Source organism: Lynx rufus, unplaced genomic scaffold (assembly GCF_022079265.1).
Source record: "Lynx rufus isolate CCGP_SWC_20201006 ecotype Redwood Valley unplaced genomic scaffold, mLynRuf1.p SCAF_5, whole genome shotgun sequence".
Taxonomy (NCBI): domain Eukaryota; kingdom Metazoa; phylum Chordata; class Mammalia; order Carnivora; family Felidae; genus Lynx; species Lynx rufus.
Genome location: NW_025814867.1, coordinates 78,233,449 through 78,248,354, shown reverse-complemented (window position 1 = coordinate 78,248,354; position 14,906 = coordinate 78,233,449). Strand labels below are relative to the sequence as shown.

Genomic DNA, 14,906 nt, shown 5'->3' with positions numbered 1-14,906 from the left:
GGCCACTGCCGCACGGCCTCTAGCTCGCCAAGCTCGGCAGAAGGAGAAGGGGGGTAAGTGAGGAGGTCTCAGTACCATGGCTCGTACAAAGCAGGCTGCCCGCGAATCGACGGCGCCGGGCGGGGTAAAGCACCGAGGAAGCAACTGGCTACCAAAAGCCACTCGCGAGAGTGCGCCCTCTACTGGAGGGGTGAAGAAACCTCATCGTTACAGGCCTGGTACCGCGGCACTCGGCGAAATTAGACAAACTTCTGATCCGCAAACTTCCTTTCCAGCGTCTGGCGTGAGAAATTGCTCAGGACTTCAAAACAGACCTGCGTTTCCAGAGCGTGGCTATCGGTGCTTGGCAGGAGACAAGCGAGGCCTACCTGGTGGGCCTCATTGGAGACACCAACCTATGCGCTATCCATGCCAAACGTGTAACAATTATGCCAAAAGACGTCCAGCTAGCGTGCCGCATACGTGGAGAATGTGCTTCAGAATCCGCTCTGATGGAAAACATTTCATTCTATTAAAAAAAAAAAATTTTTTTTTCTCTTCTTTCTGTTATTGGTAGTTCTGAACGTCACATATTTTTTTCCCAGGGGGGTCAAAAGGTACCGAAGTATATGATTGCAAACGGAAAACTCGGGGACAGAAATCAGGTATTGGCAGTTTTTCCATTTTCATTTGTGTGTGAATGTTTACTATAAATGAGGGGACATACAGCATTAATGCAAGTCAAAATGTTTCAGTGAACACGTTTCAGCAGTTCACCTTTATAACAATTATAAATAAATTTGTTAAATTTTTCTGGACAATGCCAGCATTTGGATTTTTTTAAAACAAGTAAACTTCTTATTGACTGCAACAATGGTGTTTGTAGCATTTTAATTATACAGTAGATTCCATCCATTCACTATACTTTTCTAACTGAGTTGTCCTACATGCAAGTACGTTTTTAATGTTGTCTGTCTTCTGTGCTGTTCCCGTAAGTTTGCTATTAAAACACATTAAACTATAAAAATAAAGAAATAAAGATTTTCGTTTTTTAAGTAATCTCTGCATGCAATGTGGGGCTTGAACTCACAACCCAAGATTAAGAGTCACATGCTCTACTGACTAAGCTAGCCAGGCACCCCTAAACAGTCCCTGTCTTTTAAACATACACCAAAATATTTATTTATACAGACAAAATGAAAAAATAAAGAGCTGAATTAGAAGTCAGTTAAAATAAGATCTTATTTTGTATAGATAATCACATGCAGTAAACGAAAGCTAAATGAAAAGTCCTCCTACCTTAAATCACCCATAAAATAGAACACACAGTCTGTTTATACAACCCTGAATGCTCGCACAGAAGTTCATCCAGTGAACCTAACACAGCTGGGTTATCATCCTACCCTGGAGCAAATTACAACTTTTTTCTCTGGGTAACAGAAGAAGTAATTAATTATATTGAGTTTAGTTCCACGTAGCACGAAAAAGACAAACATTGGGATCACACCCTGCACAAAAATGTTCATCCTACTGAGAGTGAGGGAAACTCAGATTCATTGCTCCCAACCTGCTCTTGTGCAGGCCTTTGATTAATTTGGCTGAGTGGCTATCAGAACAGTGGACACTATCTCAATTATTCTTTCTTTTTGAATCTCTCCCCTTTTAAAAATGTGCTGAGTGGATACAGTTACATTGACATGCCAGTCTGTATGCTCATATGTTGCTTCTAGCGTTAGAGTTGCTATTTAAGAAAAAAGATAACCACATCTGAACCCGTAGAAATACATGGACAATAAGGAGCATGCAGTGTTCAGGTGACAAAGATAATCCTTGGTAAGGAAGCATCGCCGTGTTTTCCCATATTGCAGCAACACGGCAAGCACAGGACCTCGCGTTCAATGATTATCATTCTCGTGTCAATATCATCATTGTAAGTATCACTGAAGCCTTATTCTGTGCTAGATGCTTTCTATTTTATCTTAAATCTTCCGAATAACTCTGTGGGTTGATTATTTTACAGGTGAGGAAGCTGAAGATCAGAGTCAGTGAGCGATTTCCCGAAGGCCATACAGTTAGAGGGGGACACAACCAAGATTCAAGTCCTGCTCCCAAGCCTAGCCCTTTCTAGCACAGTGCTACCCTGCACACACATGAGGCCTGAGCACAGTTACTTAACCAGACCCCTTTATTTTCTAAAACATTCTAAAACATTTCTAAAAGAACAAAAACAAAAACAAAACCCTATTGAGTTGTCAACTGAAAAGCAGAGAAAACCCCACTCTGTGATCCATGGGAGGACTTCTACATGTTTACGGCCCTGTTTAGTCTCACTTCCAGTTTCTCTGGCCGCCATTATGTCTGCCCTTACATCCATCTGACACACTTAAGAGAACAAGAAATGATTCTTTGGTTTGGAATGATAGAAACTCAGATGATCCCAGGATACCCCGACCCCAAAAAAGAGGTCCCTTATAACATTTTTTTCTTTAAACTTCAAATCCATTGGGTTGTCATGGCAACTTAATAATTGGGTCAGAGTGGCCATTTATGAAAGTGAACTGACAAAGGACACGCTCTGTCCAAAGGCCAGCCAAGCAGTGACTCAGGCACCCCACAGGAAGTTTGACCCTGAAATAGATCCCTTCATGAACTTGCTACTGCAATTCCTCATGCAGGGGATTATCGAGTGCTTGCAAAGGGAGGTGCCCATCCCAGGCTAAGGATTGTGGGGTAAAAGTGAAGTCAGAGTCTCAGCCCATAGGTAGCTCGAGGCATCATGGGGAGTGGGTGTGGGGTAAAACAGCCATCTGCTGTCACAGGAAACTATCCTTTGCCATCTCCAGGAGATTAGAGGAGATGGACAGTTTTGGAGGGATTAGCAAAGGATTTGTCTCACAAGTGCTGACCAGCAGTGGAACCATCTGACAGAGAAAAATAGTGGACTGCGGGTTGTGGACAAGGACCATGTCTAATTTGCCTTTGAATACTGAAACTGTTCTCAGGTGCCACAACAGAAATCTGAAGGGCTCAGCTTGAGGAACTAGGTGTCTGCCCTCAGAATCGATTTGGCCATATCAGGGATTGACTGGAGATGAGGGAGATGATAGGATGATACCCACAAGGCCTCTCAAAGGCTGGGAACCACTGATATCCTAAAAGATCATGGGCAGACTACCCTCTGTCCTCAGAAAGGAGGGGAGGTGGCCGGGAATGGAAGCCCCCTCTGGCTTCTGTTGTGAGCAGTGGCCAAACTCGGTGACTCGGGAGAATTCATTTCTGCCCATAAGCTCAATGCCCCCCAACCGTGGAAGCAGTGGAATCATGGGAGCAAAGGCAGCAAGATGAATATGGGTCATCTCAGAAGGCACCAGGGCAGCTCATACACCTTCCCAGTAGGGATGAGGCATTCAGGCAAGTGACCCATGGTTCCAAAGGACCCAGGTCACAAGAACACACGTCTTCAGAGGTGAGACCTGGGGAGGCCAGAGGAGGTAATCCTCGGTCTCTAGCAGGCCACCCAGGGAGGAGTCACAAGTGTTCTTTGACTTAATGTGTGGGAAAAAAACCAGTGCGTCTGATGTAAAGAACATATTGAGTATGAGGCAATTTAGTACAGGAACCAAAGTCTCTCTGACCCCAAGTCTGAGTTAGGAGTCCTCCCCTTCTGTCCCACAGCATCCCTCTTACAGTTTCCGTGTCCATCTCCTCTGCTAGGGTGTGACCTTCCAGAACACAGGAACCATTCGAGACCTTTCTGAGGCCCAGGCACCTACCACACCACTAGGTCCAGACCGGATCCTAGGCAATGACTCCTGCATACCCCGAATGCACACACCGTGAATGAGGTACTATTCCACATTCCACACTCTACCCAAGAGAAAATAAAGGCCTGGCCCAATTGAAAAGCCAAATCAAAGCAAGTCCAGGAGAGGGCAACTGACTAGATCCTACCTGCGTCTCCCATATTATAAACTGTAAGTTTCAATGGAAAGGTCTAAAGTCACCTGAGAAAAAAAAGAGAATTAGTCAGTTACCAACAGGTGCACAGGGTAGAAGCCTGGGGTGGAGATTCTTGCCAACACTGTGCAACCCTGACCAGCTATTTGTAGATGACCTAAAAGCAGGGGCGGAAAAGGTGGGAAGTCAGGCAACCATGACAGGTAGTGATGGAGAACTCACTGTGTCAAGTACATGAGCCAGCTGGTTCCAGATAAAGCCAGGACCTGGTTTGTATTCTTAATTGGAATTTTTACAGGAAATCAAGAAAGACCGAGCCGTGGGAAAGGACAGCAATGGTTTAAGAGAGAGGGACTTGGTTCTTCATTCCAGGTAGCCACTCACAGGGTAGTTAAATACAGTGGTCAGTCCTGATGGCTATCAATACATCATCTTAAATGTCAATACCCCTGACTGAACATGAACTATGTATGTATCAAGTGCTGTGCTAGGCAGTTTCTCTCTCGCCAATTATCATAACGACCCTGCAAGGTAAATGCACGTCACCTGCATTTTATAGATGAGCATCTTTTTTTTTTTAATTTTGTTTTTTTTTTTAATTTTTTTTTCCAACGTTTTTTATTTATTTTTGGGACAGAGAGAGACAGAGCATGAACGGGGGAGGGGCAGAGAGAGAGGGAGACACAGAATCGGAAACAGGCTCCAGGCTCCGAGCCATCAGCCCAGAGCCTGACGCGGGGCTCGAACTCATGGACCGTGAGATCGTGACCTGGCTGAAGTCGGACGCTTAACCGACTGCGCCACCCAGGCGCCCCTAGATGAGCATCTTTATGGGAAGAGCTAAGCCCCTTGCCCAAGGTCACGCATGCAGGTAGAACAAGGCTAGAATTCAAACCCAACTCCAAAGCCCATGTTTATAGCACACAGAGGAAAGACTACCCCTACAAGTAAGGGCAGGGAAGGGAAGGCTTCCTGTGAAGAAATAAGGTCAGAGCTGGAAGGATGTGTAGGATGTGGACAGCTGTTCCAGCTAGAAAGATATCCAGGAGGTCCTGATGGTCCCTGAGATCCTGTGACAGAAGACACTCAAATTCAAGTGCCTTGCAGTTATACCATTTTTCAAATAGTAAATGCCACCTGATGGGCATTTTAGGATTCTAATTTTTTATTCATCTCCTCCCCACACCTCTTAGTGTCCACCTGCTGGTTCTAATTCTACTCTCTAGAGGAAAACACATGTCTCTTCTTTTGCCCAGAGGGCAATCCTCCAGGACTATTACACTCCCCTGAACCTTCTCTTCTTCAGGCTAAAGATTCTCCTTCTTTGAACCATTCCTTCAATGGCATGGCCTCTGAACCCCTAACAGTTCTCCTCACTCAACTCTGGGCCCGCTCTCATTTGTTCACATCACCCTGAATAGAACTAAACAGTTTCCAGATGTGGCCCAACTAGTATGGAACAGGAAACTGACTACACCTCTACAATGCAAATATAAAGAGTTTCTAGGTAGTTTTTAGCAGTCTCATGTGAGTGACTCTCTCAGTTGAGCGACCACTGAAGTAGAGTTCATTAGCCTTTTTTCCAAGTCCTCCTCTATCTAGTCCCATCCCCAGGTGGGCTGCCTTACTTATGCCACTGGTATTCGGACCTCACATTTCATCTTCCACTTAGCCCGGTGCATTCTTTCTTTCTACACTTAGCCCCTCTCCTAGCCTGTGAAGCTTATACCGAACCTTGACCCTGGCACATACCACATTTGCTAGCACAAATGATAGTTGTGCATCATCCATAAATCAGCAAGTCCTCCCGATGTATTCCTCTAAATCACGGACGGACAGGCACTAGCCTCCCGACACAAAAGCATTCTTCGGTGACAGCCACAGAAACAGTATGTGTGAGCCAATGGAAACACCATCCATGCCACATTTTCCACAGTGTTCCCGAGAATAGAAACCCCCAGTTATTGAGGAGACAAAGATGCTCAGTGTCTGACACGAGAGTTTTAAGTTACTCTATCATCATAACCGACACGTATTTTGATGCGACATCACATGTCTGCCCTCAAGGGAACACCTGGGATGGTCTTTAAAATATAGGTTATGGGACCATACACAAGTCTCACGGTGCAGACACCACAAAGAGCAACTCAACTAGGCTACAAGGGGCTGGGCTGGACTGCCAACTCGGAGAGAGATTATCTTTCGTAAAAAAATATTATGGATAGAGAGAGGCTATGGTGCTTTCCCATATGAGCCCCAAATTGAAAAGTCTCAAGTCATGGAATTCTATGCCTCACGTCCCAGGGTGAGGAGAAGCAATAGGATGGACTTATATAATATATATAATAAATAGTTCCCTTAGTATCATAGTTATCACTTACTAAATATTGCCACATGCTATGCATTTTACACAGGACATTTCAGTTATTGCCTCATACTCATGGTTTGTAATTATGCCTCTTGAAAATTTAAATTATATTTCTCCCTCCCTTGGGTTTCCCCATTCTCTAGAAGACAATGAAGACCTCCCAACAGCATTTCAACAAAAATATTTACAAGTTTTCTCCGGACCCTGGCAATTCATTTGGCCAACTAACCACCTCTTTCGTAAGTATTTCTCAAGATTTTCCTGAGAATAAGACACTGGGCTGGGCACTAGGGATATTTCTTTTTTTTATGTTTATTTATTTGAGAGAGAGAGAGAGAGAGAGAGAGAGAGCGTGAGAAGGAGAGAAGCAGAGACAGAGGGAGACACAGAATCGGAAGCAGGCTCCAGGCTCCGAGCTGTCAGCACAGAGCTCGACACGGGGCTCGAACTCACAAGCCATGAAATCATGACCTAAGCCGAAGTTGGACGCTTAACCGACTGAGCCGTCCAGGTGCTCCCAGGCAGCTACATTTCTTACATTGATCTCTCTTTAGCCACAGTCTTCAATTTTCTCTCCCCAGGGCTTGTTCTAGGCTCTCTCCCCTTTGTCGGCTGTGAGCCCGCAGGTAGGTTATGGAAAATACTGATACAATGCCCTTCACCTAAAGAGGACGGATGTAACATGCACACAGGAGCTAGCTTATCTCCAGGCACATAGGATACTTAATAAATATTAGGGATTTTTCTTTCTTTCATTTTTTCCTATGCAGCCAGCCAATCTGTGTCTTTTCAGAGAAGATGGGAGTAAAAAAGGAGTCAAATGATTCTGTTCTCTCCCAGGACATCTCTAAACTTTATGTCATTTGCCAGCACCAGAGAATTAAGCCTGCCTGCTCTGCATATCACATTTAAAAAAATGTTTTTAATGTTTATTTACTTGAGAGAGAGAGAGAGAGAGAGAGAGAGAGAGAGAGAGAGAATGCAAGTGGGGGAGGGGCAGAGAGAGAGGGAGACAGAATCCAAATCAGGGTCCAGGCTCTGAGCTGTCAGCACAGAGCCCGATGTGGGGCTCAAACCCATGAACCGTGAGTTCATGACCTGAGCCGAAGTCAGACACTCAACCGACCGAGACACCCAGGCGCCCCTGCATATCACATTTTTAAAAAGGGGGAAAAAAAAAAGACTTTAGTTCTGGATATATTTCAAATCATGGTTCCTTTTATATTTTTCCTTTCCCAACACTATTCTTTTTATAAAATCCAAAGAAAGCAAACTGAGATCATTGAAATCCAACTCCCAGAAAGTCGGGGTGAGATGAAGCTGGTTCAATGCCAGGCTCTGACCAACAGTTCAGAGATCTGTCTGCCACCCTTGGCCAACTCTTTTCTTCCTCTGGTTTCCTGGGACTTATCATCAGCTTGGGTCTGGAAGTTTGTGTCCACCTCCCCCCAGCACTCAAATTCATATGTTGAAATCCTAACCCCCAGAGGTGAAAGTATTGGGACATGATTAGGTCATGAGGGTGGAACCTTCATGAATGGGATTAGTGCTCTTAGAAAAGAGGCCCCACTGCCCGTTCAACTCTATGAGGGTACAGTGAGAAGGCACCAGCTATGAACCAGGAAACGAGGTCTGATTTCAGACTTCCAGCCTCCAGAACTGTGAAAAATAATTTCTCCTGTTTAAGCCACCCAAACTGGTCTTTTGTTATAGCAGCCTGAATGGACGAAGACACCAATCACATCCTTTACATCCATGTGGAACTGTTTACTAACTTGTCACTGAAATGAGTCATCTGAAGATATACCTCTTAAACACATAACCACTGTGCAGTAAAGAAAGCCAAAGTGTAACCACATACAGCTGCTCAAAGTGCTAAGAAATATATAGCTTAGGGGAGAGAAATGCCACTAACCAACAGTCAGTGCGTCGAAGAGCAATCTCTCTACATTAGACATTCTTGTCGTCTTGTTGTTGCTGCTGATACAATGACTGATCACTAAGGTCCACAGGATTTTATTGGATTCAGTAAATGCTAACTGTGGACCCACTATGTGCCAGGCATGGTGCTAGGGGGCTGGACTGGGCAAGGACAAGATATACTTTGCACTAGGTTCCGTCTGTCAATCTGGATGTTATTAGCTTACTGTCGGTCACTTCCCCGCTCACTCACCCACCCACACCCAAAAGACGGTTTTTCAATAGCTAAAAACAAATCCTTCAAACAAATCACTTCCTCAAGCCACCGCCTGATCTCTCCTTCCTCATAGCAGAGCTTCTCGAGTCACTTCCCCACTTTCCACTTGTTCCTCAAATAATTGAAGTCAGCCCCCATCATTCCACTGAAATTGCATTTCTAATTGCAAAATCTGAAGAGCCCTCTCCAGTACTTTCTTTGTGAGTCCTCCCCAGGTCTCTGTCTTCAAACTCCCTCCTTCTAAAGTCTGACAGGCATACTTTGGGGTTTCCCTCCTCCCTCCCCATTTTAGCCTCCTCTGGGGACCAGCTTCCAGAGCAGCCCAGAAATGCCCACGTCCCCAGGGGCCCAGCCTCAGCAGGACCTCTGTTAACACACAGACAACACCTGCCTCCGTGTGGCCAGCCCCCTCTGGCATCTCCCTCAGACTCTACACCACATCTTTTAAGAAACATTTTTAAACTCAACATCTGTACAGAAACTTTGCACTCCACATTTACTCGTTTTCTTAAGTGCATGAGCCACCACATGCTCGACAAGAATCTTAGTGCTTGGGATGCAACAGGGAATAAACCAGATGAAGATCACTGCCCTTAAAAAGGGCAGAGTGAAACACAAAAGCCCTATAAATGTAATAAATTATGCAGGATCTTAGAGGATACTAAGTGCTATGGGAAACAGAGCAGAGCGGAATGTGGAAAGGGAAGGATCAGAAGTGCCGGGGTGAGGCAAGTTTCCATTTTAAAAAGGTCAGAGAAGGGCTTATTGGGAAGGGAACATTCGAGCAAAGAAGTACAGGTAGTGAAGAGTGAGCCCCAGCGATATCTCAGGAAGAGCGCGGGCAGGAGTACACAGGTGAGCACTGGCCCGGATGCAAGGCACAAAGGGAAGGGGACAGAGGGAGGGGATCCCCGAGGAACAGAGACAGCCAGGTGGGAGGTGGAAGAGATCAGGTAGCACCTTACAGGTCATGGTGAGGACTCTGGCTGTCGTTCTAACTAAAAGTGAGAGCCACTCCAAGGGTTTGGCAAAAAAGATCAACTTTGACCTGACTCAGAGTTGCCAGGACAGCTCAGGCTGCAGTGTGTGGGGAGAGGGGTCAAGGGTAAAAGCAAGCAGACCACTGGAGAGATCCGAGTGTGAAAGCAGGAGGCTGCAGTGGAGGTGGTGAGAAGGAATATATTTCAGGGTGCTTTGAAACTCAAGTTTGATGGATTTGATTTGGGTGTGAGAGAAAGGTCAAGGGTGATTCCAAGGCTTGGGTCCCAAGCAGCTGGAAGGATGGTGCTGCTCTGAGTGGAAAAGGGGAGATGAGAGGGAAGAGCAGAAGTCCAGTGTGGGGCAGTCCTGAGTTTGAGGTCAGACTGTCAAGTGGAGTGTAATAGGCCAGCCGACAGGAAACCAGAGGTCAGGAGAAAGGTCCAGGCTGGAGGTATAAATGCATCCTGTGGTCGAGTTGTTCTAGTGCAGCTGCATGGGTGTTTGCTCGCCAGCAAGAGTTCCTGGGTTTAAGCCGGCCTCTGGCACTGTTCAGCTGCGTGATCTCAAACAAGCTACCCAACTGCTCTGAGCGTGCCTCCTCACCTGTACAGTGGAGGAAACCAAAGTACCTACCCCTTTGGGGTTCATGGGGCGGGGAGGGGGGTCGGAGAAGAGGCAATTCACGTTAACTACCCTGCACACAGAAATCAGCCTTCAGTGTATGTTAGCAATTATAACCCTCTCCCTCCCTCTCTCCCTTTCTTACTATCTTGCTAAGCCTGGTATCTTTGACTTTTCCTTCTTTCTTACCCCAAATTCAACGCATTCCACTCCCCAAGTGCTCCTGGATCACTTGTTCGTCCTGGTACCTCACTGTCCCCATGACAAGCCAATCAAACTAAATAGGAAACAAAGTTCCATTTCTACTCTCAAAACATGTCCTAAATCTGTCGCCATCTCTCTTTTCTCATTATTTCTCCTCTGAGCTCCCAATAAATGTTATGAACCCTCAACCTCAATGACTGCTCAAAGCAAATTAAAATACAATTTTAATTTGCTTGCATGTCCCTCTTCCCTTAAAACCGCAGGAATTTCAACCACCAAGTAATAATTAGCTCCATAGCCCTGGAGCCTTGTGTTCAGTGCCCAGACCATGATAGGTATCCAACCAACATGTTGACCAAAAGAAAAAACAATTTTATTGGCTACTGTTACCCGCTAGACACTGAAATTAAGACACAATCACCACTACCTCCACATAAACTACAGTCCCTGCCTTTCAGGAGTTTTGAGAAACAAACTAAGTACACCCAAGGCAGAAAATAAGCCAGCTGAATAAATGTAATGAGACCATTATAATGAAAGGGCAAGCTGTAGAATATTGACTTGATTTACATAAGGAACGCCAAGAAAAAGATACCATCTGGGCTAGATTAGAAATGAAGACAGATGGGCCGCCTGGGTGGCTCAGTCGGGTGAGCGTCCAACTTCGGCTCAGGTCACGATCTCACAGTTTGTGGGTTCGAGCCCCCCATCCAGCTCTGTGCTGACAGCTCGGAGCCTGAGAGCCTGCTTCAGATTCTGTGTCTTCCTCTCTCTCCACCCCTCCCTCGCTCACACCCTGTCTCTGTCTCTCAAAAAGGAAACAAAGAAAAAAGAAACGAAGACAGAGACTATTATTGGAATGGCTGGCTATAACCAGAAGCCTTCAGGACAGAAAGATGGGATCAGGGCTTTCAAATAGAAGGTGGGGAAGTGAGACAGGCCACTGGGGCCTTCGCCAGTGGTCAGGGAGAGACAGGACAGTAAAGTGGAGAGTGCCCACTTCTAGACGGAGGCCAAAAAAGCTGCTGCAGGGAAAGATGGCTGATAGGTAGTCAAAAAGGGGAGTGTGACAGAGGACCCTCCATCTTGCCATGAGTGTGCGCATAACGTAGAGCCAAAAAGTAAAATCTGTTCAAGGAAAACAGGGCTTGAGCTGGAGAAAGCCCCCAGGTTCCTTCACCTCTCCTGGGGGATTTTTATTTCTCTAACATGGCAGATCTATCCACTAGAAGATGCGATCTCCTTGTGTTCGGCACACAGAGGTGGGGGCTCAGACAGTCTCCTTATCCAAGTGAATACACACAGGTATCCCGTGGTCTCAAGCCCCAGGTTGATGAAATGACGCACAGCTCACACTCCCTTCTTCTCATTTCATCTTCCCAGCTGTCATCACTCAAGGACAGTCAGATTCCTAGACCTCAACATCCTTGCCCCAGAGCCCAGCAGTGTGCACACATTTTTCAACATTCTTAGCCAGGATAGAGCCTCCCCGAGAGTCATGAGTGACAGGAAATCTCTCTCTGCTGCAATCACCAAGACATGACTTGAGGAAGGTCATGGTTATCCACATTCATAAACGTTAGGGATGACTTCAAACATGAATACAGGGATCAGCCATCCCTTTGAAGCACTCTGAACAAAGCTTTGCGCTCTGTCACCAGTCAGGGTAACCAATCCCTAACTTTCCTCCTCATCGAGAGAAGCAAAACTTCATATTATCCCAATGAGACACAGTAGCGTAGGCATAAGTTCTAATGTGTGATTCACAGACACAGGTCTGAAGTCCAAGTCCGTTGCTTACTAGCTCTGTCACCAAGGGCAACTTAGCTGAATTCCCTGAGCCTCAGTTTATTCATCTGTAAAACAAGGATAGTGTTCCCTATATCGCACGGCTGCTGAAAGGATTAAATGAGAAAGACACATAAAGCACCAACACACAATCAGTGTTCAGAGTGGCAGCTATTATCATGGATCTTAGAAATCAAAGTATCCAAGGCAGTTATTCGGTAGGCTTCCATCAGTTTTAGCAGGGTCTTAGAGATGCTCTTGGTCTCTAGGAAAGCCGGTGCTGAGTTTTGTCATCAATGCTGCGGTTAAGAACAGGACAGGGGTCAAGCTTTCCTCCAGGCTCTGATGAGACAACGTTCCCTATGGTCTATGATTTATATGCCCCCAAGATGGGCCTTAAGAACTTCAAAACAAAGGCACGACCCAGACATATAGAGAAGAGACAGACAACTGCCCACCATCAGTCCCCAAGGAAAATGAAGTATTCTGTGCCCTCATGGTAGGACCGAGAGTCTGGAGACTCAGCTACAGAGGAAACTGCAGAAGTTTCCCAGGGCCCAAAGCAGGGAGTGATGGCCCAGAGACAGCTTCTCACTTTGGCCTCTGCCATCCCTTCCTTCCTGCGTTCCCTCCCAGAGTCGGGATCCTTCCTGACTTTTGCACAGCTGCTCCACTCCACCTCCGCTGGTATATTAACATGAAGGACTCCTGGTGCGTGCATGCCCGGGGCAGATGCTGAGCGGCCACCGGGTCCTCGAGGAACTGACCAGCCCACCCGACACATGGTGTCACCGACCACTGGATCACAAACAACAGGGACCTCTGAAGGCAGCTCATTCCGTGTGCAGATCGTTCTCCAAGTCTAGAGTTTTAGAATGTAGACTCACTGATCCAGAATCTACTTCCCTTAACTTCTATCTTCAAGAGCTAGCTGTAGGACTAATGAGCTTTTAAAAGATGAAAACCTTTTCACGGTAAGCTACCCTCTGAGTCAGTTCATGTCACAATACTCACAGCCACCATTTATAGGGGGCCAATTTCTAGGGGGCCAACCGTGAGCCACACCTAACAGGCAGGAGAGCACAACACCGTTTCCTAAACTTGCCAGATCCTGGGTACCTGTTTCATCCTCTGCTCCTGGTATCATCCTGGGTACCTGTTTCATCCTCTGCTCCCGGAGCCCCACGCTAAGCAAGCTCAATCAACAGCTGACACAGAGCCTGGGAACTGCTCCTTCACCAAGAGCCCCAGGTGGTTCTTAGGATCACGCAGATTGGAGACGGGTGACCTAGTGGACCCAGCTGTGCCACCACTATCGTTGACTCGCTACGGGAGCTTGGGCAGCTTGTAGAACCTCTCTGAACCCCAGTTAAGGATCTGTGATTTCAGAATGATAACAGCACGTGCATGCAGGGTATTCCGAGGAATAAACTAGATGTCTCAGTCCACAGCCTCTCAGCAGTGATGCCATTCCTGGTCCTAATGACCCTATGAAATTGCAACCCTAATGGAGCTTGAGTGTATTACGCTAAGCCAAAGAAGTCGGTCAGAGAAAGACAAATACCATACGACTTCACCCATATGCACATGAAACAAAACAAATGAACGAGGGAAAAAGAGACAAACCAAGAAACGGGCTCTTTACGGTAGAGAACTGATGGTTACCAGAGGGAGGTGGGTGGGGGGATTGGGTGAAATAGGTGAAGGGGGGGGGACGCCTGGGTGGCTCAGTCGGTTGAGCGTCCGACTTCGGCCCAGGTCATGATCTTGCGGTCCGTGGGTTCGAGCCCCGCATCGGGCTGGGTGCTGACAGCCCGGAGCCTGTTTCAGATTCTGTGTCTCCCTCTCTCTCTGACCCTTCCCTGTTCATGCTTTGTCTCTCTCTGTCTCAAAAATAAATAAACATTAAAAAAAATTTAAAAAAAAATAGGCGAAGGGGATTAAGAGGGGGCACCTGGGTGTCTCAGTCAGTTAAGCAGCGGACTTCAGCTCAGGTCATGATCTCACGGTCTGTGGGTTCGAGCCCCACGTCGGGCTCTGTGCTGACAGAACCTGGAGCCTGCTTGCGATTCTGTGTCTCCCTCTCTCTCTGCCCCTCCCCTGATTGCTCTCTCTCTCTCTCTCTCTCTCTCTCCCTCTCAAAAATAATAAACACTGAAGGGGATTAAGAGTACACCTGTCATGATGAGCACCAGGTAATGTACGGAATTGTTAATTCACTATACTGTACACCCGAAACTAATATAACCCTGTTAACGATACCTAAAGTAAAATTTTTAAAAAGGGAAAAGTAAAAAATTAAATAAATACAAAAAAATAGCCACCCTAGTAGTTTTACTCAGTGCTACACAAGTCGCAGTTCAAGTGTCTGAGACCAGGATCTGAACTCAGATCTTACTGTCTTTAAAGCCTACGTGCCTACACCCAGCAGTAGGGGGAGGAGGAATTAAACAGGCAGGGGCACAAAAGGACCTGCATATCCAGGTCTGGCTCCAAATTCTTGCCTGGCCCCAGCTCATATTTCAGCCTCCGCAGCGGCCGGCAGGAGCTCTGGCCAGCAAGATGCCCCCAGTATCACAGTAAGGAAAGAAAAGTTTGCCTCGTACTTCCTGCTGCCCCGGCTTCTACTCCTCTTCTGAGTACCACCCCGTCCCCTTCCTTTTGGGACCATCCAGAATCTGTACTCTTTCTCCAGGTCTGCACCCAGCCTTAAGGAGCTCCCCTCTTGGGAGGCAGGCTGGGTGGAGAGTTTGAGAAGCTGGCCTGGGGACCAGGGCACGCTGTGCCTCACGCTACAATTTCGAAGCTTTT

At 46.6% G+C, this 14,906-nt stretch overlaps 1 protein-coding gene across 5 annotated transcripts in view; it reads right to left on the bottom strand.

The window, feature by feature from the left end:
• ST6GAL1 (ST6 beta-galactoside alpha-2,6-sialyltransferase 1) overlaps positions 1-14,906 on the bottom strand; it is a 120,917-nt gene that overhangs the window by 63,672 nt on the left and 42,339 nt on the right. The window lies entirely within an intron of this gene.